The 21,262-nt window shown below is 59.2% G+C and overlaps 1 protein-coding gene and 1 long non-coding RNA gene across 7 annotated transcripts in view; one reads left to right on the top strand and one right to left on the bottom strand.

The window, feature by feature from the left end:
* Positions 1 to 21,262, bottom strand: part of EVL (Enah/Vasp-like) — a 145,888-nt gene that overhangs the window by 22,038 nt on the left and 102,588 nt on the right. The gene's annotated exons all lie outside the window — the stretch shown is intronic.
* LOC123944198 lies at positions 13,593 to 20,967 on the top strand. Its single transcript, XR_006818754.1, has 3 exons — positions 13,593 to 13,890; positions 14,038 to 17,262; positions 20,202 to 20,967. It is a non-coding gene; the product is annotated as an uncharacterized LOC123944198 (long non-coding RNA).

Raw genomic sequence — 21,262 nt, 5'->3', positions numbered from 1 at the left:
TTGTTTGGAGAGGAGGCCAACCAAGGGAGAGATCTCGGGCTAACGACTCCCTGCCAGAACCAGGACTGAGCTGCCCACCGGACGCCCGAGGGACAGCCTGACCTGGCCTTTGTCACAGGGCATGGGGTCTGATGAGCCCTGCGCGCAGCCGTGTGCGGACGCCCCTCTTTGTACGGGATGGCAGACACTCATCTGGGGGGATCACATTTAGCCGCTTGTCCCCACAAGGTACTGATGTGTGCAGGCAGGCGGGGGAGGTGCCCAAAGTCGGGAGGGAGAAGGCCTGGCTGGAGCTCTGCCCCACACCGGTCAGCTGGGCCTCCCTGTCTACAGAATGAACGTGAAGAGGACCCTTAAAGCCAACAGGGGCGCCCCACAAAGCTGCTGCGAGGAATAAACGAACTACATGAAAAAGTCCTCTGTAAACCGTAATGCCCTAAAAACTAATCGTTTTTATTAGTATTCAAAGCAAATTCTTAGGGCACCTGGGGGGGCTCAGTCGGTTAGGCGTCCAACTCCTGATCTCAGCTCAGGTCTTGATCTCAGGGTCGTGATTTTGAGACCCATGTCAGGCTCCGTGCTGGGCGTGTAGCCTACTTAAAGCAAATTCTTTGGTTGGCCTCTGCTTGGAGTCCAACATCTCTCCCTGATCCTGCTGGGATCCCTGACCTGCCTGTGTCCTTGCACACTCGAACGGCCCCTGACCCCAGTCAGGCTGCTGGGGCTTTTAGGAAGGCGCCTCACTCCCCACTTACAGAGCGCTGCTTTCTCCAGTCCCACGACAGCCCCGCAGAAGGGGTGGCGTGTCTCTGGGAGGTGAGGGGACTTGTTGAGGCCTAGGGGCTCCTGGTGATGGCCTCAGTGTCTCAGACTGCCGAGTGTGGGAGCTGGTCCAGGGCTCTACCTCGGACGACTTATCCTCTCTCGCTTGTCCCCGGTAAGTTTTGCCGAAGTCAGAACAAAGAGCCCATCGGCACCGCAGACGCTTGAGCCAGAGGAAGGGAAAGGTGAGCTGGAGCGCAAACAAAGGTGGGAGGAGCAGGGCGCCCGTGCGACTGCTGTGCGGTCCGGCCCACGGCCTGGCAGAGGGCGGCCTGTGGGCGAGGCCCACACTGACGCCACCAGCTTTAGGCCCATTTGCGCCAAGTCCCGCTGGACAGGGACGCTTCCTGGGGAAGGCGCTGGCCCCCGCTATCTCTGGGGCCGGCTTTCCAGATGGCTTTAAGTCCCATCACACGCCTGTCCCTACAGACACCGTGGTGATCCACGGGAGGCCTGTTCATCCTTAGGGGTCATGAGGTAGGAGAAGACAGAGGAGAAAACAAAGCTAGACGGGGCTGAGGCCAGGCCAGCCTCCAGCCATGAGCCGGCTTGGGAGCGGTGACACGGGAGTCTGGCCAGAGGGGACGGGGCTGGCCGTCAGAGGCGGTCCCACGGAGGCCGAGGGACCGAAGGGCGAGTCAGTGTGGCTGACCTGGGGCAGTGGTGCCAGCCAGCCCAGAGGAGGAAGTGGGCCAGGGCGTCTGAGGGCATCTCCGAGGGGCGGCCGCTCTCCCTGGGACCCCAGTGTACCGGGAGCCCCCGAGCATGGTGTTAATGATCACCACGCCCTTCCCAGGGCCGGTCTGAGGTGGGATGAGAGCAGACTGGGCGCTGGCCCTTTCTAGAGCCTTCTATAGTGCCTGTTCCGGACGTAAAGATTTGACAGAGGATTCCAACGCGAGGTACAATCATCTTCAGGAAAGTCACCCCCGTTTAACAGAAAACCCGGTCGTGTGACTAATTCCACGAGGAGGAACCAGATGTGGACGATGCCACAGTCCGCCCAGCCTCACTGTGCGGCGGAGAGGCACGCGGGTCACAGGCTGGGCCCGGGTCCCGCGCGGCGGCAGGGGCACCTTCCTGTGGGGGCTCTGCGAGTGCCCGGCTCCCTGTCCACCAGGACCCCGTGTGTCCACCTGCACGGACCAGGAAAGACGGCGAAACGGGCCCAGGCAAACAGAGCAGTCTGACTTTTACTCTCCAGGGACAGACCCTTCGTCCTCCGTATTCCCGGCACATCCTGCAGTCTGGCATACGGTCAACACTCGGTATTTGCTGGACGAGTGAACGACTAGGCCCCGGGCAGACTGTGTGAAGCTCTCCAACCAGATGCTGAGACGACAGCAGGCGACACATTCTTAAAAAGTTCTCAGCTCTCGGCTGGAAACGGTCAGTGGCCACGCTGGCGACGGCGCCCCGTGAGCCTTGAGCTAGGACAGCAGGAGACACACCACGGGTCGCCCGCAGAGGTGGTGCTCGGAAAGGACCACAGATGGGATAAGGGAAGACACAGCCCAAGTTTACTGAGTAGTTCCTATGTTCTGGGGCCAGGCTCTGTGTAGGGCTCTCCCTGCTAGTCTTCCTCCTCGTCCCCGTGGGCTGGAATCTTGCTAGCACTGCCCCCAAGGGTCCGCTGCAGGACCAGACAGGCGGTCTTCCAAGTGTTGGCCCAGGGGCCTCTGGACAGTGGGCAGTGCTCATGCTCCCGCCAGCTCCCACCCCCGGGAAGATAGCCCAGGCTTCCCACTACCCTTGGCTCCCACTTTCCAGTCCCTCCACGTTTCCCCTTCAGAGTGAATCTGGGGCCAGGAGACCCAAGTTCTTGCTGGAGTTCTGCTCTAAGTAGTCAGGTGCCTTCGGAAGTCCCTCCCCTTTCTGGGCCTCAGTTTACCATGAAGTGAGAAGAATGGAACCAAAGACCATCTAGTTCTAAATCTCTACAACTGAAAAGGACAAAGAAGGAAATACACCAAGATCGGGACAGTGGTTATCTGTAGATTGTGAGAGATTATTTCTCTCTTTTTGAACTTCCAAAGTCTGTCCAAGTGGGATGTATTACCTTAAAATAAAGAAACACATGGCTGGGAGTCCCCAAGGAGGGCACACGTGGGGACTCTGTGATGCTCTCCCCATGAGTCTGGTGGTACAGAGCAGGCAGTGGCCCGGTACCCCACTTTATTTATTTATTTTTTTAAAAAAAGATTTTATTTATTTATTTGACAGACAGAGATCACAAGCAGGCAGAGAGGCAGACAGAGAGAGAGGAGGAAGCAGGCTCCCTGCTGAGCAGAGAGCCCGATGCGGGGCTCGAACCCAGAATCCTGGGATCATGACCTGAGCTGAAGGCAGAGGCTTTAACCCACTGGGCCACCCAGGCGCCCCCCGGTACCCCACTTTAAATTACACAGCCCGAGCTGGGCAGATAAGCCGGGGCCTGGCCAACACCTCCTCCTGAGAGAGGCTGTTCCCCTGCCTGCCCATTAACATTCATGAGGTACTGGGACACCAGCCCCCCAGCTCCTCTGGGACACAAGGGACAGGCTAGGTTTCGAGTTGGTCTCTATAGGAAAGACATCCCCTGGGCCTCCTGAAAAGATGGAACCTGAGATCCCAGGAGTGCCAGGACAAAGGATCCAGCACCTGCCCAGTGAGGCTCGATGGCATCTCTGGCCAGCAAACGACACCTACCTAATCCGGGTTGGGCAGAGCCCGAGCCCCGCTGAGGCGCCCTCCTCCCCTCTCCATGTCTCTGTCTGCCTCCTCCCCTCTCTCCAGAGGGTCCCTGCATTGTGCACGGACTTAGAGTGGCACTCCGAGATGGAGGCAGCCTTTCTAGACCAATGCCTGAGCACTCCTTCCCCTCTCGTTCCAGGGCCCCCACTGTGAGCAGCCGCTGTCTATGTGGGAACGGGGTCTGTGGTCTGGGCCTGAGTCTTCCGTTGCCTCTCCAAGGCCACACAAGAATCGGTGGCAGAGCTGGGACCAGCGCCCAGGACAAATGTCTCCCAGCCCAAGGCTCTGGCTGGACCAGCAGCTGTCTCCCCACTTACGTGCTTACAAAGTCAAGGTGGCTCGGCACGGGACCATCCTGACTGCCGCGTCCTGCTTATTTACTTATCCTTAAAGATTTTATTTATTTGACCGAGAGAGACACAGCGAGAGAGGGAACACAAGCAGGGGGAGCGCGAGACGGAGAAGCAGGCTTCCTGCAGAACGGGAGCCCGATGCGGGCCGGATCCCAGGACACTGGGATCATGCCCTGAGCCGAAGGCGGACATCTAACGACTGAGCCCCCAGGCGCGCCTGCTGCCTCAGGCGTCAGTGACAGTTCAGCTGCTTGCCTAGAGTTATCCTGGCTGAGTCTCCCCGTGCCTTTCCTGCCCAGGCCGCACTAAAGACTGGAGGCTCCCCGTGGGCTGGTACGTGAGGCAGCCTGTTTCCCTTTACTCAGATCCCCAGAGGCAGCTGAGGTGTCGCCCACCAGACTCTTGTAACAGACCCTCACTCCTGAGGCTGCCGGTCATGGTTCCACCATCACCCCGTGGTGACCCACGGCTAAGGCTGCATCACAGAGGCTGGAGTCTACACGACCTGCAGTCCTGGCAGGTCAGCCAGTGCAGATGCGGGGCTGATTCTGAACGGGAGCTAAGGCCTGGGCCACACAGGCAGAAGCACCTGCCATCTCGGCAATGACGCAGCCCCCCGGAGTCTAGACAGAGCCGGCCTTTGCACCGTGCTGATGGCCGCGGGAGGCCTGTGGAGGCCGCAGCCCCACCTCCCTGTCCCTGTCCTTGCACAGAAGGCTCAGGAGGCTCGGGGAAAAGGAGGACTTGTTTGCTGGAGAAGCGGGGTTGAGACCTAGGCTCCTGGGTTCCAGGCCAGGATACGGCCTACCAGCCTGCCTCATCCCCTCAGGCAGCCTTAGGCCATTTTCCTGCTGAAATAACTTTTCTCCTTTCCTCACAAGCTCACTTCAGGACACGTAACAAACCCTGACAAGAACCTCAAACAGAACAAATTACAAAAAACTCTGTCACACCTTTACGGTGTGCGTGACAAAGTGCCTTTGCGTGATTTTGGCCATTAATCTGCTCGGCTCTCCAGGGTGGGGCCGGTCAGACCTCCTTACAGGTGAGGAGACCGAGGCTGGAAGAGGGGGAGCAACCGCCCAGGGCCACGCAGGCCCCGAGTGACTGGTGCGCCGGGGCGGATGCCGTCTCCCGCGCGCAGTCGCACCCTGCTGCTTCTGCCCGCTCCTCCGCAAGGCCCCAGTGCAAAGCAGCGCTTACCCTCTGGTCGGCCGCTCATGGGGGCTTCGTCCCAAGATCCAGAGCTCATGTCCCCCACCCCAGCAGACGCGAGCAGAAGGAGAGGCCCACGAGGAGCAGGGGGAGCCCGCCGTGAGGAGCGGGGAGGAGGCCCCATTCCCACCCCGTGAGGAGCGGGCCGTCACCTACAGCTCACTCTGCAAAGCACGGTGCAGTGGCAGAAGCAGACGCAGACGCAGACGCAGACGCAGTGGGAGGCCCACTCTCTGCTGACCATGACGGGCAGGCCCCCGGGCGCGGTGCAGGAGGGCGCTTCTCGCATCCCGGCCACTTACCTCTCCTTCCTTGGCCGCCCGGCTTATGCAGTGCGAAACCGATACGCCAGCCAGCCGTCAAATGGGCTTCACCGCCTCAATCTTTAATGAGGCTTCCCAGCTAACCTATCAGAACCCTCCTGCCTACCTGATTCCAGCAAGCTCTGGGGGCTGGGGACAAGCGTCCAGACCCCTGGGGGGTCAGCTCACAGGCCTTGGTGACACCAGGTATCTGAGAGAAGGACCCCCTCACTGTGGCTCTTGTCCCCTGTGGGCAGTGGGATGGGCAGGGCGCGCACAGAGCCAGAATGGAGCAGGCGAGCGGCCAAAGGCAGAAGCCTGGGCACGGTCTGCCTAGGCCACCCGCTCTGCCCGGGTCCCCCAGCGCCCTGGTTGCTGCTGCTCTCGCCGCCCCTCCTTGCCATCATGTCTGCTTCCTCCCAGCCGATGCCCGCCACTCCTGCTTTCTCTCCCAGCCCAACCGGTTCCAAGGCCTGCAAGAGCTCAGGCCTTCACCCTGCCCGCAGGCACGCGTCTCTTCCACATCCCTGGGACCCCGTCCCATCGTCACAGCTGTGGGCACAGAGGCTGTTCCTTCTACCGGGTGGCCTCGTCCACACTTCCCTGACCGGCGACCCTTGGGAGCCGGAGCCCAGGTGAGGTCAGCATCCCTGGCTTCTCTGGAGGCCGCGTGGGGAGCGCTCCCCTTCCTCCTTCCACCTGCTCTGCCGTAGTGTCCTGCCCCACTGTGCCGAGGGAGCGCACCCACTGCCACTCCCTGAGCTTCTCCTCTGTGTACTCCGCTCGGCTGTGAGCTGGAGAGCAAACCCCAGGCCTCTCCCTTCTGGTATGCGAGCCCGACACAGGGCCCAGCAGGAAGCGCACAGAGCATGTTTGTGTGGCCTGCCCAAAGCCGGCATGACACTCTCCGTGTGGGAACCCGCTCAGCCCCGGTCCCACCCGCCTTTCCACTCTGTGCCCTCTACGGGTCTCCAGGAAATGCCGGCTCTCCGGAAAACTGGCCCTCAGGTCTGCCTTCCCTGGGCTGTCTGAGCCCCAGCCTCATGCTCGCTCGAGTGGCGGGGTCTCCCAGACTCGGCTCTTTGCCTTGAGCCACGTTTGCAGATGGAACATCAGGAAGCAAGTTTCTCCTGTGCCATTCCGCAGCCAGCGCCCCAGCAGGGCCTCCCAGCACCCATGGAATATCCTCTCTCTCGGACCTGGGGCCTTCTAGGCTCTAACTTGCCTGGGCCCGCCGCTAACTACCTTCTCCAGCTCCCTTGTTCCCAGCCGGTGCCTTCGATGGGCCAGACCCCACCTTCCTCACCATCTTCCCCCGTGGATACGGACCGTTCCCTGTTCCCTCTTTCTCTCCCTGGGTATCAATGCAAATATACGAACCACGCACAAACCCGTAAGGGAGGACAGCGGACTTCAAAGGAATTTGGCTTCTCTCTCTCTCTCCCTCTCTCTCTCTCTTTCTCTCTCTCGCCCCCGACACTGCCTGGGAGGGTGGCCTGAAGGCTGGCACCTCACCTCCCCCTCTATTTCCTCCTTGACACAGGGTCGCACGGTCCTGCCTGTCCAGATCCTTCCCCAAACAGCTGACATCCATTCTGAGGGGCTCTGGGACCTGGGCTAGCTAGTCACGGTCCGTCTTTGGGACCGCATCTTCCTGTCTGCGGGCTGAGCTAGAGGCGGCGCCCCAGCTCCGACAGCGGCCCCACCGCTTCCTACGAGCTCACCATGTGCCAGGCACTGTTCTGGGTGCCTGGACTCGAGGTCACTTAGAGCTAGACGCAGCCCTGGCTCTGTCACTCTCAGCCTGACGGGTTACTGTTCCTCTGTTTTCTTATCGGAAAAACGACCAAAGTGCCGTCTGTCCGGGGGTGTGGATCGGTAACCCGTTAGTGTCAGCCTCCAGTCCCATGCCGTGCGACCCACCGAGGGGGTCTGCGTTCTGTTTTAGGTAGTGCCGCGTGAGTGACGCTTTGTGCCTGTGAAATTCTCATGACACTGCCCAGGGACAGTGTGATCGCTACCGCATTGGGCCGGGGATGCCCCGAGATGTTAGAAACTTGCCGACATCACATCTGTGAGTGACAGAGTCAGACCCGGAACTGGGTCCTGCAGCTTCCAATCCCACGCTGCCACCTCCCCATGCAGCCGCTACACAAACCGCCGGGGAGAGGCCGCTGGGGGCAGGCTCTCCGGGGTGCGGAGTCCGAAAACCAGCTGCAGGTCTGCCCGCTGGCAGTGGGCCTCTTCTCCGTAAAGAGCAGTGCCTGGGAGGGAAAAGGAGCTGTAGGAACGGAAGGTGAGGCCGCACACGTGTGGGCTACAGGCCCAGAGGACCCACACGTGTGGGCTACAGGCCCAGAGGACCCACGTGCTAATTCTGCTTCGGCTTCAGTCTCTCCCTGACTTCCACCGCCGAGGAGGGCGCACTGGGTGGCCCTGGGGCCTTGCATGGCCACGCCCACCGGCCGGCCGCACCTGGGCTGAGCTGCCTGCCCTGCCTGCAGCCACCTGGTGCCCCAGGAGCCCAGGAGTGAAGTCCCAGTGCAGTGTCTGCAAAAGGGAGAGCACATGTGTCCTAAAGCACAGGCCGGCAGGCAGCTAGCGGGACCGGAGCGCGGCCTCTGCAGTCTGACCTTCCTGGCTAGTTTCTCCATCTCTGAAACCAGGTCTGGGGGCACCTGGGGGGCTTAGTCAGTTAAGCAGCTGCTTTTGGCTCAGGTCATGATCCCAGGGTCCTAGGATTGAGCCCCGCATCAGGCTCCCTGCTCCATGGGGAGTCTGCTTCTCCCTCTGCCCCTCCCCCGCTTGTGCTCACTCTCTCTCAAAAATAAATAAAAAAAAAAGAAGCTGGGGTCTTGACTGATGCAGTCGCGGAGGCCTAGTTAATGACATTTATTTGTTTCTTCAACAAGTGTTTACTCCCAATTTTGCACTCTGATGGAGGAGAGCAACAGAGGGAAGTAATTTCTAGACCGAATCCTGTAAGAACGTTCTGTTGATGGTGCCTGGCTTGGCTAATCTCCAGCTGTGCCCAAGTCCCCAGGTCAGACCTGGTGGCTGGCAGTCCCCCCCGTGCCAGGCACTCCTACCCTCTGCTTCCTAGGCCGCTCTACTCTCTGCCCTCTGCTCCTAAGCTGGAAAGGGCTCCCACGCGGCGGCAGCCCCTTCCATCTGTGGGTGGGCACACCAACAGCTTGGTGGTGCTCTGGGGGTATGTGGAGGAACGGAGAACATAGACCATCTGAGATCAGGTTTACTGAAAGGTAAATAATTTAAAATCAGGAAATAAGCACAGATGGTCCATGGAGTAGAACAGAAAATCTGCACGAGTCTGGAGGGACTTTGGGCCCCCACCCCCCCGCCTGCCGTGTAGCTTAAGCCCAGCCCCAGGGGCCCTGTCGCCTAAGGGATGCTGCTCTTCAGTGGGTCACCTGCATCCTCCTGAGCCGTTTCTGTCTTTCTGCCTCTCCCTGGTGGTCCTTGTGCTTGTGACACGGCATGTCCCGACTTCCGCCCCACAAGCCCGCCCTCCTCTGAGGCCTGCTCTGGGCTTGTACGAGGCACCGCATGACATCTTCCCAGGGAACGCGCTTCCTGTGAGCCCTGCCCGGCCTGGCGCCCAGGCTGCCTTTTATTAGAGCCCTGTAGGCGCTTGTCTGCGCCCCTGCTGGACTCCGAGCACCTCGCATAAGAGAAACACCCTGTACTTATGCTTCCACATCACCGTGTGGAATTCTCAAAACAATGTGACAAGCTGTTATTATCACCCCGTGTGACAGATCAGAAAATGGGGCTTCAGAGGCATGAGTCAGTCACGTAAATTGGTGGTAGAGCCGGGTCAAGCCAGGAGGCTTTCAGGTACACCTTTCTGCCACCACAAACAGGGCCCGTGTCACTGTGAAGCTGGGTGACAGGCAGGTGCGCTGTCTGTGCTCTGCGGTCGCTGAGGCCAGCCTCCATGGCAGACCATTGCAGATGCCACTGCGGGGAGGTCTAGGCTACTCAGAAGCAGGGCGGGCAGAGCCCAGACCTCCCAGGCCTCGGGAAGCTGCGAGCCAGGTGTGCACCTGCTGGGCCCCGCGAGGAGCCATGGCGCCTGCGGAAGGAGATCCCGGCGGGGATTCTTCACCTCTGAGGATCTCTTTGGCTGGGAGACGAGGCTGTGAAGGCCTGGGCCTGGGGGGCTCCTCCCCCACAGCTCTGGGGGAAGGGCTCCGCTCTAGAATGTTCTACCCAAAGGCTGTCCTTCAGGACCTGGCCCTGCCTATTCCGCAGCCTCATCTCCCACAGTGCCCAGGATGGGCGGCGCTCCTGGGAAGGGTGCCAGCCCCTGTGCGCTGCACGTGGAGCTGCCTCCCTTTGGAACTGCTTGTCTCTTCTCTCCCCACACTTTAAGACCCGGATGAGGCTTGCCTGCTGCAGAGGCTTGCCTGCCGGCTCCGCTCCCTTACCTCAGCCTGCGGGCCGGGCCTCCTCCCTCCTCTCCCGCAGGCCCTGCTGGCCTCTGCCACAGCACCTGCCACGCTGTGCCGTCAAGTCTCCTTTCTCCCCCTGAGCCCCAGGAACCCCGGAACCAGCTCACTCATCCTGTGTGCCGGGGCACAGCCCAGGACAGACGCGCCACGGATGTCTGTGCAGTCACTGATCACACAAACATCACCGTGCGAGGCACACACGCCGCTGCCCTGGAACTCAGGCAACAAAGTTGTGCGTGGTACGGGAACATGGCAGGGAAGAGAGCTGAGGGGGCAGGTGACGATCCGGGGACGTGTGAGGGGGGTGAAGCAGCCACAGGCTATGGCAGGGAGGAACATTCTAGGCCAAAAGGGACATCAGGTCGAAGACCCTGTGTCAGGAGCGCAGGGAAGCAACAAGGAGGCCAGTGTGACTGAAGTCAGTGGGGAAGCAGAACGGCGGGGAGGTGGGTTTGGAAGGCGCCAGGGCCGAGTAGCCCGTGCAAGCCTTGCTATGGATTTGGGTTTGATTCTGAGTGAGACTAGAAGTCTCTGGAGAGTCTTGAGCAAAGGCTGACCTGACCCGGGCTAGACTGGAAAAGACCAGCCTGCTTACATGTGAAGAACAGACTGTTACAGGCTGAGCACAGAGACAGGGAAATCAAGTGGCTGTCCGCTGTGAAAACCCTGTCACGTGCTGAGTGAAGAAAAGGGGTGAGTGAAGGCAGGCAGCAGACAGGTTGGGGCAGGGCCTCAGATGCTCACACGCGGTCCACTCCGGAGACTGCAAGTCGTACTTCAAGGTCAGCACTTGGGTTTGAGTCCTGCGACAATTACTTACTAAGAGATACGAGCTGGCTCCTCTCCTACAGGAGCTGAACTTGGCAGAGGCTGACCTGTGAAGGGGTCATTCTTTAGGAAAGAAACAGATGCTAGCTAAGAAATCAGAACACGGATGCTAACGAACTTCTGACTTCCTTCAGAAGACACAGGCGTTTGGCCACAGAGATGGGCCAGGCTGAGTGCCTGCAACCGTTCCCCTAGGATCAAGCTGGGCTACCACGCAGGAAGCGTGGAGGCCACCAGCCGACGAGCGTCTCTTCTGAGAGGCTATCTGTGTGACAGAGAGACCTGAATTGGGTGAGGTGACTGGGGGTGCGTCCCTCCCCGGTGTGGCCTTGAGCAAGGCACTTACTGCTCTGAGCCTTCATGTCCTCCTCCTTAAAGTGGGGACAACAATCCTCATACCTCCACCGCTCCCAGAGGACGCCGTGAGGGGCCGGTGGGATGAGCCAGCACGACGGCGTGTGGGGAGCGGCCGGTGCTCTCCTCAAGGAGCGGGAGGGTGAGCCCCTGGGGCATGTCTCAGCTTCTCCCACAGCAGCGTAAGAATGACTCTGCCACTGTTGAGGGGCAAGGCCCTAGCACGGCCTCCTGGGACTGGGTGCTCCGGGGACAATGACACTCCGCTGGTGTTCTCATGTGCTTTCTAGCTGACGAGTCACATTCCCGTCTACTGTCTCACGGGGCCTCACCACAACTCTGTAGGCGGCCACCGCGTCCACGGTGAAGATAAGGCGACGGGGCCGCGGGTGGTGCGGGGGCTTGCTCGAGGCTGCCTGGCTGCTCTGTGTGCCGGGCCCGCAGCATGGGCCTGCCACCCTGTCACCTGCCGCCAGAGTCGGTGTCATTTCTGCCAATCACCTGTGCCAACCACAGGCGACTCACCGTGCCCCAACCCGGGCACATGGGCAGGGACGGCGAGGCAGACCGTGCATCCCAAGCCCCGGCTGGGCCCGGGTGTGCAGGCCGTAGCTACGGAAAACTCCAAGCCCCGGACACATCTGCCCACCAGCGTTAGGGAGAACATCCTGGGGCTGGAAGTGAACTGCAAACCAACCGGCGGCTCTTAGAGGCAGACGACAGAGGGATGTTCGGCAATCAGGGCCCCCAGGAAGGATACTGAGTGCTGTGAGTGGGCAGACGGAGACCCCAAGGTCAGGCAGAGCTTTTTCCCAAAGCCTCAAGTTGAAGTCCCAAACCACAGAGCCCATCCTCACCCTGGGCTGCTCCCACCCCGGCTCAGTCCTGGCGCCAGAGCCGTGTTCAGGCCCCGCCACGTCCACAGCCACGCACCCCGGACCATCCCAGTCCTGAGCCCGGCCTCCCTCCGTGTCCCAAAGCAGGGGGGTCAGCATCAGCACAGGAGAGGATGCTGTTCGTTAACTTAGCAAATAGGGAAAAAGAGTAACTTCAAATTGTTAGAGTAATTTCCAGGTGACAAAGCACTTTCACGAACGTGTGTCCCGTTACCCTCACAACAACCCTGTGAGGTAGGTATGAGCCCGTCGTACAGACGGAGAAACGGTCTCAGAAAAGGACCGTGGCTTCCCCAGGGCACACCCTTGGCACAAGCAGTGCCTGAACCCAGATCCACCCAGCGCCGTGTCCGACGTGCCCGCACCTCCGGGCCGCAAACAGCCGTAGGTCCACGAACACGAGGCTGCTTGGGAAGGAGCGCTCCATCGTTTCCGGGTGGCGGTAGGCGGGCCAAGGTGACGGGTGCGATTTCTGTGTGAGACAATTCTATTTGCCATGTCCCTCAATCACAGATAGCACCCCTCACCTTGCGCCCAGTGTCACAGGCTTGCGAGCGACGCTGGTTCGGGAGCGCCGTCTTGGTCTGCAGACGATGGCGTGCTGATGGCAGGAAGCGCCAGGCCGCCGGAGGCACACGACGGACACAGGGACAGAGTGGCCAGCTCCCCCACCCCGGGGCGCTGGAGAGGTGAGGAGCCAGATGCCTGCCCTCGAGGGGCTCACAGTCTAGACCAAGTGGGACAGAGGACTGCACGTTTGCAGCCGAGAAGCGAGCCCCGAGGTCGGCAGGGGCACGGGGAGGCCCCCCGGCACAGCACCGTGAAGCAGCACACACACACAGGCGAGGAGCCCCAAGTACGGTGGCACCGAGAGGGGACAGCATGACGCAGCTGGTGTGACTCACGGGCAAGGGTTGAGGAGAAGGTAAGCGGGGCTTGCCAACCTGACCCCGGTTCGGCAGGGGGGTCATGCCGGACGCACCAGCAGGAACAGGGGCACGCAGCGAGCACGCGGGATGAGTCGGAGATGTGGCGGGGCGGGGTGCACGCACGCCTTCATCGGTGCAAGTCGGCGCGATGGAGCACGGGTTCGGGGGCCTGTGCGGGGTCTGCCACACGGCAAGGCCCTGGGCCTCGATGTGCTCCCTCAGCCTGGCATGCACACAGCAAGAGCTCCTCAGTTGGACAGTGTGCTGGTTTCTGAGGGTCCAGCGACAAACAGGACACTTAATGACACCCACCCCGACCGGATTCCCATAGGACAATGCCAAGTGGGGTGACCCTGGTGACAGAGGCAGAAGGAAGACACGGGGGTGGGGACGGATGAGGCCGCCACAGTGGCTGGGAAGGCTTCATCTGAGGGGAACTGCCGGACGGGGTGGGGTGGGGCTGACAGTGTGGGGCAGCGAGCAGGGCGACAGCAGGGGCACTCTGGGAAGCGTGTGATGAGCAGGGCACTGGGCGTGGGCGTCCCGCTGTCCCTGAACCCCGAGCACAGAGGCTGGTCAGGAACCAGCCACCAGGGCGGTCAGGTGGGGCCGTGGGAGGAAGTTCGTCACTCAGGTGTGGCCGCTGTGTCGCAGGCGGGGCAGAAAGTGCCAACGGCCTCGGCAGGTGGGAGAGGAAGAGAGCCGGGTGTATTTCTTAGGGGAAAAGGTAGGTCATTTTCCACAGAAAGGTTTATGAGAAGTGAAATTCAGCGCCACGTCTGATAAGACATGAAGCGGAACAAGGTGAAGAAACGGGCCGGGCCCGCTGTGCGAGAAGGCGAGTCTAGAAATCCCTGCCGCTCCTCCTTCTCCTGTCTGTGCTGCCGCCTTTCCGGGGATCGGCGACGGTCCCGGAGCGTTGGGACAACTAGGAGAACTCTGCCCACTCAGAGACCAGGACAACCAGGTCTCAGGAGGTCCGGGTAAGGTCATTACAAGCAAACCAAGAGAGGAAAGGGTGTCGCCCTTCCATTCCGCGGGGCCAATGAAAATACCTCCTTCGTCATGGGTTTTAATTCACTCCACATGGATTTCCACAAGCTACCAGGTTTTTCTTTTCCTTTTTCCAGAGCCCGGATGGACAGACCCGATCAAGGGAAGACTTGTGGTTGCAGCAGCGTGCGGTTCCCCGGCACGCACCTGGCTGGGAAGCACAGTTTGAAACTCACAGCCTTCCCCCCAGAAAGTGTAAACAGAATTGCCTTCCACTTTCTGCTTCTGTTCCAGCCCCTGCCCAGCCCAATACCAGGCCTTAACGTTCTTGGGCATTCCTGGGTCTAGTCTGGGCTTCAGGCCTGTAAAGGAAAGCTGCCTTCTAGCACCGAGTTGGAGACACGAGGCGTGAACTCCTCATTTCCAGCCAGCCAGCCTTTAGAACTCCTGCCATCAGTGCCGGGCTTTGCTGGACACCCTGGATCCCACTGAGATGGGCATCACCAGCTCATTTTACAGACGAAGAGACTGAGGCCCAGAGAACAGCCCTGCCCAGCGATGCTGCTTCATGTCGCTGTCTGCTGGAGAGCTGCTGTCCAGGCAGCCTGTCCTGCTACAGCAGAAGTCTGGGTGCTGGGACCCGTGTGCCCCAGGACACCCCGCTGGGGAAGAGGCTCCTTCCGCAGCTCTGGATGGATACAAGGGCTGTGCGGCAGAAGTGTTCATGGGCACAGACCCCAGCGATCTGTGCGGAAGGTCTCATAGCCACCATGGGGCTTTCTTTTCTACCCTTCCTGACACAGTCTGGCTCAGTCATGACATAAAGTTTGGCCAGTCACCCCTCTCCTCCTCCCCTGTCATTCCCAGTGACCTACTGGGAGAGGCCATGACTTGGGCACGAGTTGGAGGTTGCTGGATCTTCTGATTTCAAAAAGTTTCTTGGGGTCTTAGTGGGAGTTTGAGAAGCGAACCCTCTGTTTTGGTCTGGGGTCTCCCCACTCGGTCCTGAGTTGACCGTAGGAAAGGTGAGGCCCCCGGCTCCTGGAGGCTAGAATGGGGAAGGGCCTGCCCACAAAGGCAGGCTGCTCTACCACCGGGAACGTCAGACTCAATGTCATCAGAGTCGAAAGGGAAAACAGTGGACAGACGAAGCTATCACAAGCCTTCCTGAGCACTTTCTTTGGGTCTCTTCTGAAAGAACCCCTGCTCCTAGGTCCCAGGGAAAATCCTTTTTAAGGAAGGAACAGGTGTCTCAAACCTGGGTCTCTGGGGCTAGTCGGACAGACGTCGGGAGCAGCCCCAGCTCTGCTCCCGACTTTCTGTGTGACCTGCAAGTCCTCCCCACCCCCCGCCCCGGGCTTCAGTTCTGTCATCTGTGGAACGTACACTCCGTTTTGATGCCCAAGGCTCTCCCCTGGCTCCCACTCACCGGCCCAGCTGGGCCTCAAACATCTGTCTGCCACACCAGCGGTGGCTTCGAGGAGGAAGCTTTGCTCAGAACCCCCACCAGCTGGCTGGATGCCATCAACCGGGGGTCTCGCTTCAGTCACTAGGGCGCTACTGTCCTGGAACATGACACAGTGACTGTGGTGAATTCTGGGAGAGCCTCACGTCGTCCAACAGAAGTGCGCTGGACTGGGAACAAAAGGTGAAACCAGGCGGCGGGCAGCCGGAAGGAAACCAGATGTATTTACTGGACACCGGGAGCGTCATACGCAGGAGCTGCGTCCAGCAATCCTCCCACAATCGGGGGCATTATTATATCCATTTTTCAGATGGCCTGGCTTGCTGTAAGCAGCACAGCAGAAACCTGAGCCCAGGTGTGGGGAGCAGCACACCCAGAGAGCCTGGAAGCTCCTTCCCCCTTCTTTGCACCTCGCCCTCGGCTTCTCACCCCTCGGTTTCTTCCTGAGTGCTGTCCTTTAGGATAACCAGTGATCTTGCAAGTAAAATGTTTTCCTGAGTTCTGTGAGCCATTCCTGCAAATTAATCAAACCCCAGGGGCTTGTGGGAGCCTTCAATTTACAGCCTGGTGGCCAGACGCACAGGTGACAACCCCGGCCTCACTGGCGTCTGCCTCGGCTGGTGGGGCTGTCTGGTGGGGCTTTCTCGCGGGACGGAGCCTTAACCTGTGGGATCTGACGCCACCTCGTGGTGGACGGTGTCAGGACTGAGTTTGGTTGTAGGACAGCCTGCCCGCCCGCCGACCGCGTGATGTGTGGAAACCACACACATCCGGCGTCAGATGTGAAGGACTGTGGGCAGAGGAGACACAGGAGTGTGACAGGAGGGGCCTTCCTTCCACTAAGGGACCCTGGTGCCAAAATGGACATTCTTCCCGCTGAGGCATGTTGTTTCCGCCACACCGCCTTGTTCGGGGTGAAGAGGAAAGTGAGCTAACCTAGTTTCTCTTACTGCTTGGCCACACGCTCACTTCCTCCCTCTGGGCTCAGTTTCCTCCCCTGTAAGATGGGCACAGACACGGCACTATCTGCCTGGCTCTGTCACGTGACAAGCACACGCGCCGCCAGTGATCAAGAAGGAGGGAATCTGATTTTCACAGAACTTCCGGCCCACCCTTCCAGACTCGATGGTCTCTTTCTATTACGAACATTTTACGAGGTCCCTTATGTCATCGCCAGTGAGAGTCACAGGTCATATAACCTACCTACATAAGTTAGAAAAACCCCGATGCCTTTAGCGTACTGCAAAGGAGAAAAAGAGAGGAGGGACCTGCAACAGCGTGCGCACTGCCGGACGGACGCGCAGGTCCGGCTCCACTAGCAGACGCGGTCCCTCGATGCTTGCCCCTGGCCGCGGACCCACAGTGACCAAGGGGAGCCGTGTGCACCACGAACAGTCTCGAGCAACAGTGCTCACGGAAAACAGAAACAACTCCTGGAAAAGTTACAAACAAGCTAAAGCACAACTTTCTTTTGCGGTACGTGGCAGCGGCATTCCTAGAAAATTTGGTGCACATTAAACCCCGGTGGAAGAAAGGAAGCAGCACCTCCTCGAACAGAGCTACGTGCTGGCTCAGATAAGTGAGTTTTTACCTCCATGTGCTCAGGGGGACACGCGAAGCTTTTCCTCACCGCGGAGGCCTGCTGTGCTCACTGCTAGACACGCACGCTCCTCGTCCCCCGTTTACTGAGTCCCCGTGTCTCAGCTGTCCCTGCTGTGACCAGCCCTGCCACTTCAGCGCTGGATGACACGCGGGCTACAGCTGACCTGAAGGCACGTGGAGGGCCATGGCTGACTGAGCCAAGAACCGGACTCCTAACGTCTAGGCCAGGCTCCTCTGAGGGCCCAAGCGAACTCCTGGAGGGTTGGGTTTTCCCAGAACTCAGTCACTGGAGCAGGTGAGGCACTTTCCTTAGTTAGCGGGGCTTGGCCAACCTGGTGACCAACACAGGCTCCACACCTGTGCTGTGCAGGTGCCTCCGAAGCCGTCCACACCCACTACCTCCCTGCCTTTCCATGCTGGGGGGCACATAGGCCCGCATGCCACCCATCGCACAGACGAAGAGATCGAGGCCCAGAGAAGGAAAGTGATGGGCTCAGGGCACCTGTCGGTTAAGTGTCATTCCAGGCCCAGCATCCGGGTCCACTGACTTCCCTGTCGTCATGCCTGCTAGTCCCTGAGCAGACGGCAGCTCACCCAGCTCCACACAGAGAGGGCTGTGACCGGCCACTAGCCTGGTATGAGACCTCAGGGGAAAATCAACACTCCATGCTTTAGCGGAGGGAGTGGAGGGCCACAGAGGTCACTGGGCCTGACTGAGGTCCCACAGTGAGTGAATGGCAGAACCAGAACCAGAGCCAGAAGGCTAACGCAGCCCCTCCCACCCCAGAGGCGTTCTGGAGGGCAGTGGGGGAACGAGGGTAGGCGGGGTGCGGGTGCAGGCCGGGGTGCGGGCTGCAGCCGCCCAAGTGAGAGGCAGCGGCGTCACAGCAGGTACGAGGCTGGGCTGCAGCATGACCCCTGAGTCTGTGCTCTCCAGAGCCGGGGGCTCCCCCACGTCCCCCCTTTCAGCCACAGAAGCAGCTCTATAGTCAAAATGGAGTTCTGGGGAAAAATGAAAACTAAGTATCTCTAAGATCCTTCCCATCTTTAAACTCATTTCTTTCTTTTTTTTTTTTTAAGATTTTATGTATTTATTTGTCAGAGAGAGAAAGAGAGAGAGCACACACAAGCAGGGAGAGCTGCAGGCAGAGGGAGAAGCAGGCTCTCTGCCGAACAGGAAGCCTGACTCAATTCCAGGACCCTGAGCTAAAGGCAGATGCTTAACCAACTGAGCCACCCAGGCGTCCCTAACCTCATCTCTAAATATAAGGAAAGGCAAACACACAGCTCAGCGAGGGAGTAACTGACTTGCACGTGTGGCTTTCTGGAGGCGCGGCTGCATTTCTTCCCCGGGGCACTCCAGGGAATAGGAAGATGCCGTCTCCGGTGAGCCCCAGACCCCCGCCGTACAGAACGAAGATCACGACCGTTCGCGTTCCCGTTCCCACCACCGTTAACGCGTAGCTACTGCACCTGCATCCTACTGGGAGCTTCGCGAGGGTTATGAAAGGCTGTCCACGGGAGAGGGGAAAAGAGGGGTGAGAACCCCAGGCAGCAGACCCTGCCGCGGCCCGGAGCACTGCCCCTCGCTGGGGCGCGGGGGCCCTCTGGGCCACTGGAGCGGGCAGCGTCACGTTCCCCGGGATTTTCACCAACAAACCACAGGGTCAACACCACCAGTCGGGCGGCATGACCTGGGAGGTACCTCACGGTCTGGGGCAGAATCACTGGCACCAAAGCCAGGGATCTGACCAACAGGGAGAAATCCCAGCTGAGAGAGAGGAAGGAGAGTTAAGCCGCCACCACCAGACAGAACTGGACGAGTAAAGTTCTCCGGGCAGAGCAATGCAGAGACCGGTAACTCTTGCACGCGACCCCAGCCCAGCCCCACGAAAAGATCGCAGTGGGTTTTGAACGAGCTATGTTCGTCAGGCACGTACCGTGTGTCAGGCACTATTCTGGGCACTGGATGGGGAGGAGCACAGCTAATCCTTAGGACATCCCATGAGGCATGATGGGATGCTAACATTCCGTCTTTACGGTTCAGAAGCCTGCGCAGAGAGATCAAGCAGCTTGCTCCCCATACCGACACCCCTCACACCACTTGGTCCCCATACCGACACCACTCACAGCACTCACACCACGGAGGCCTCCCAGCAGGCACTCAGCACTCCACAGCTTGTTCTCGGTACTGGGAATGATCTGGGTGCTGGGGAGAGCATTATGAAGGTACTGTGGTGTCTTGGGGACGTGACGGACATGACCCTGCCTCTCACAGCAGCCAGGCTTGAGCATTACGTTGGCAAAGGCAACATGGACAGGGAGCCTCCAGGAGCATGGAAAGGGGCAGGAGAGGCACACATTGGGGACGGGGGTGGGGCACAGAAGCTCCAGCGAGAGAGAAAAGGTAAGTACACAAGGAAGCGCAGAGGAGGAATGAATAAGGAGAGGCCAGAGGAGGGACCTGAGAAGGTGGAGGAGGGCTGAGTTGGATGGGCAGGGCTGAGGAGGGCAGGACTGGGAGAAGCAGAGATAGAAACATCCCCAGGGAAGGAGCAATATTTGAAAAAGCTTGGCATCAACCCCTCTGCCCTTTCTAGATTTGTCCTTGGCTATGTGCCCTAATTCTACTGGTTGCACATTGTTTGAAAAGCCCACAAGCTTCTCAGAAGGCTCTCCGTGTGCCCTTCTTGTCACTTTTGGTATCCTTTCTTCTTCTTTTTTTCAAAGATGTATTTGTTTATACGAGAGAGAGAGAGACCGCGCGCATGTGAGCTGGGGGAAGGGGCACAGGGAGAATCCCGAGCAGACTCCCCTCCCCACTGAGTGCAGAGCTGGATGCGGGACTCGGTCTCACAACCCGGAGATCATGACCTGAGCTGAAACCAAGCGTCAGACGCTTAACTGACTGAGCCTCCCAGGAGCCCCTTGCTATTCTTTCTTCTTTTCAATATTCCCAAGGTAATTTAAAATGGTAACATTTCCCACCTCCTCAAACCCCAGAGCCACGGAATCCGGCCTCTCTGGTTTCTTTCCATTTTTAAAGCAGGGGACAGTAGGAGGATGGGTGCCAGGGCCAGGAGGAGCAGGGAAATCCCCTGGCCAGACGTGCCCTTGAAGAGGGGGAGAAGGCTGAGAGGGGCCTGTGCTAACTGGGAGGCCGCCCCACCCGCCACCTGTGCTTCCGGCAGAATCTAGGTCTTCCAACTCTGAGACCTCTCTCCCCTCTTTTAGGAAGCCAGCCGAAGAACAGCCAAGCAATCTCCCTGCGACCCACCCGCGTGACTCTAGATACTGAACTTGTACAAGTTCTCCAGTGAGAAGAGGTGCAGGGAACGAAGGACGGTGCAGGTGAGGACTCCCTTCTACAGCCGCGCAGACACGAGGAGCAGTAACAGCGCCTAACACACAGCGCAGGTGCGGCTTCCCAGGGGCCTGGCGAGGAAGGTGCATTGATGATGGACCCCCGCCTGATCCCTGCCACATGGGGCCAGACTGCCTCTGCTCATCTGCCCAAGCAAACACAAGAGACCATTGTCCTTCAAGGACGCACACACTTTGGGAGTGGGAAGTCACGCAGGTGTGACTAAAGGGGCAGGGAGCTCACACACAGCCATGCTGTCCAGCATCTGCTGCGAACAGCAGACAACTGAAATCGCCATTAACATCCACAAAATGTTCACCCGCCCGAGTGAACAAAAACACCAGCTGAAAGGCTATGTCTTCCCTCGTCTTGAGCTTACTGGGATTAGCAAGAGAGTGAATGCTCAGTACTGGGGGAGGCTGGGGCAGAGTGTGACTGTCACGTGTGCTGGGGAAAGTATCAGCTAGTGCTCTCGTTCTGGGAGACATTGTGGCAAAATAGATCAAAGCTTTAAAAACGTATGTACTGGGGCGCCTGGGTGGCTCAGTGGGTTAAGCCTCTGCCTTTGGCTCAGGTTATGATCCCAGGATCCTGGGATCAAGCCCTACATTGGGCTCTCCGTTCAGCAGGGAGCCTGCTTCCTCCTCTCTCTCTGCCTGCCTCTCTGCCTACTTGTGATCTCTCTCTGTCAGATAAATGAATAAAATCTTAACCCCCCCCCACCAAAAAAACCCGTATGCACTGTCTGACTCAGAAATGCGGCCAAGAAGTAACGGGACTAGTGTGCAGAATGCACCTGTGAGACACAAGCACACATACAAATACGTAAAGGTACAAGAAGGCCCTCTATGACACAAATGGAGCAGTGAAAAATGGGGACAGCTTTTAGCGTTAAAAGCAGAAGACTGGTGACATCACGGTGCGTCATCAC

This window comes from Meles meles, chromosome 6 (assembly GCF_922984935.1).
Source record: "Meles meles chromosome 6, mMelMel3.1 paternal haplotype, whole genome shotgun sequence".
Taxonomy (NCBI): Eukaryota; Metazoa; Chordata; class Mammalia; order Carnivora; family Mustelidae; genus Meles; species Meles meles.
The sequence above is the reverse complement of the archived record's forward strand: the minus strand, read 5'-3'. Positions and strand labels throughout refer to the sequence as shown.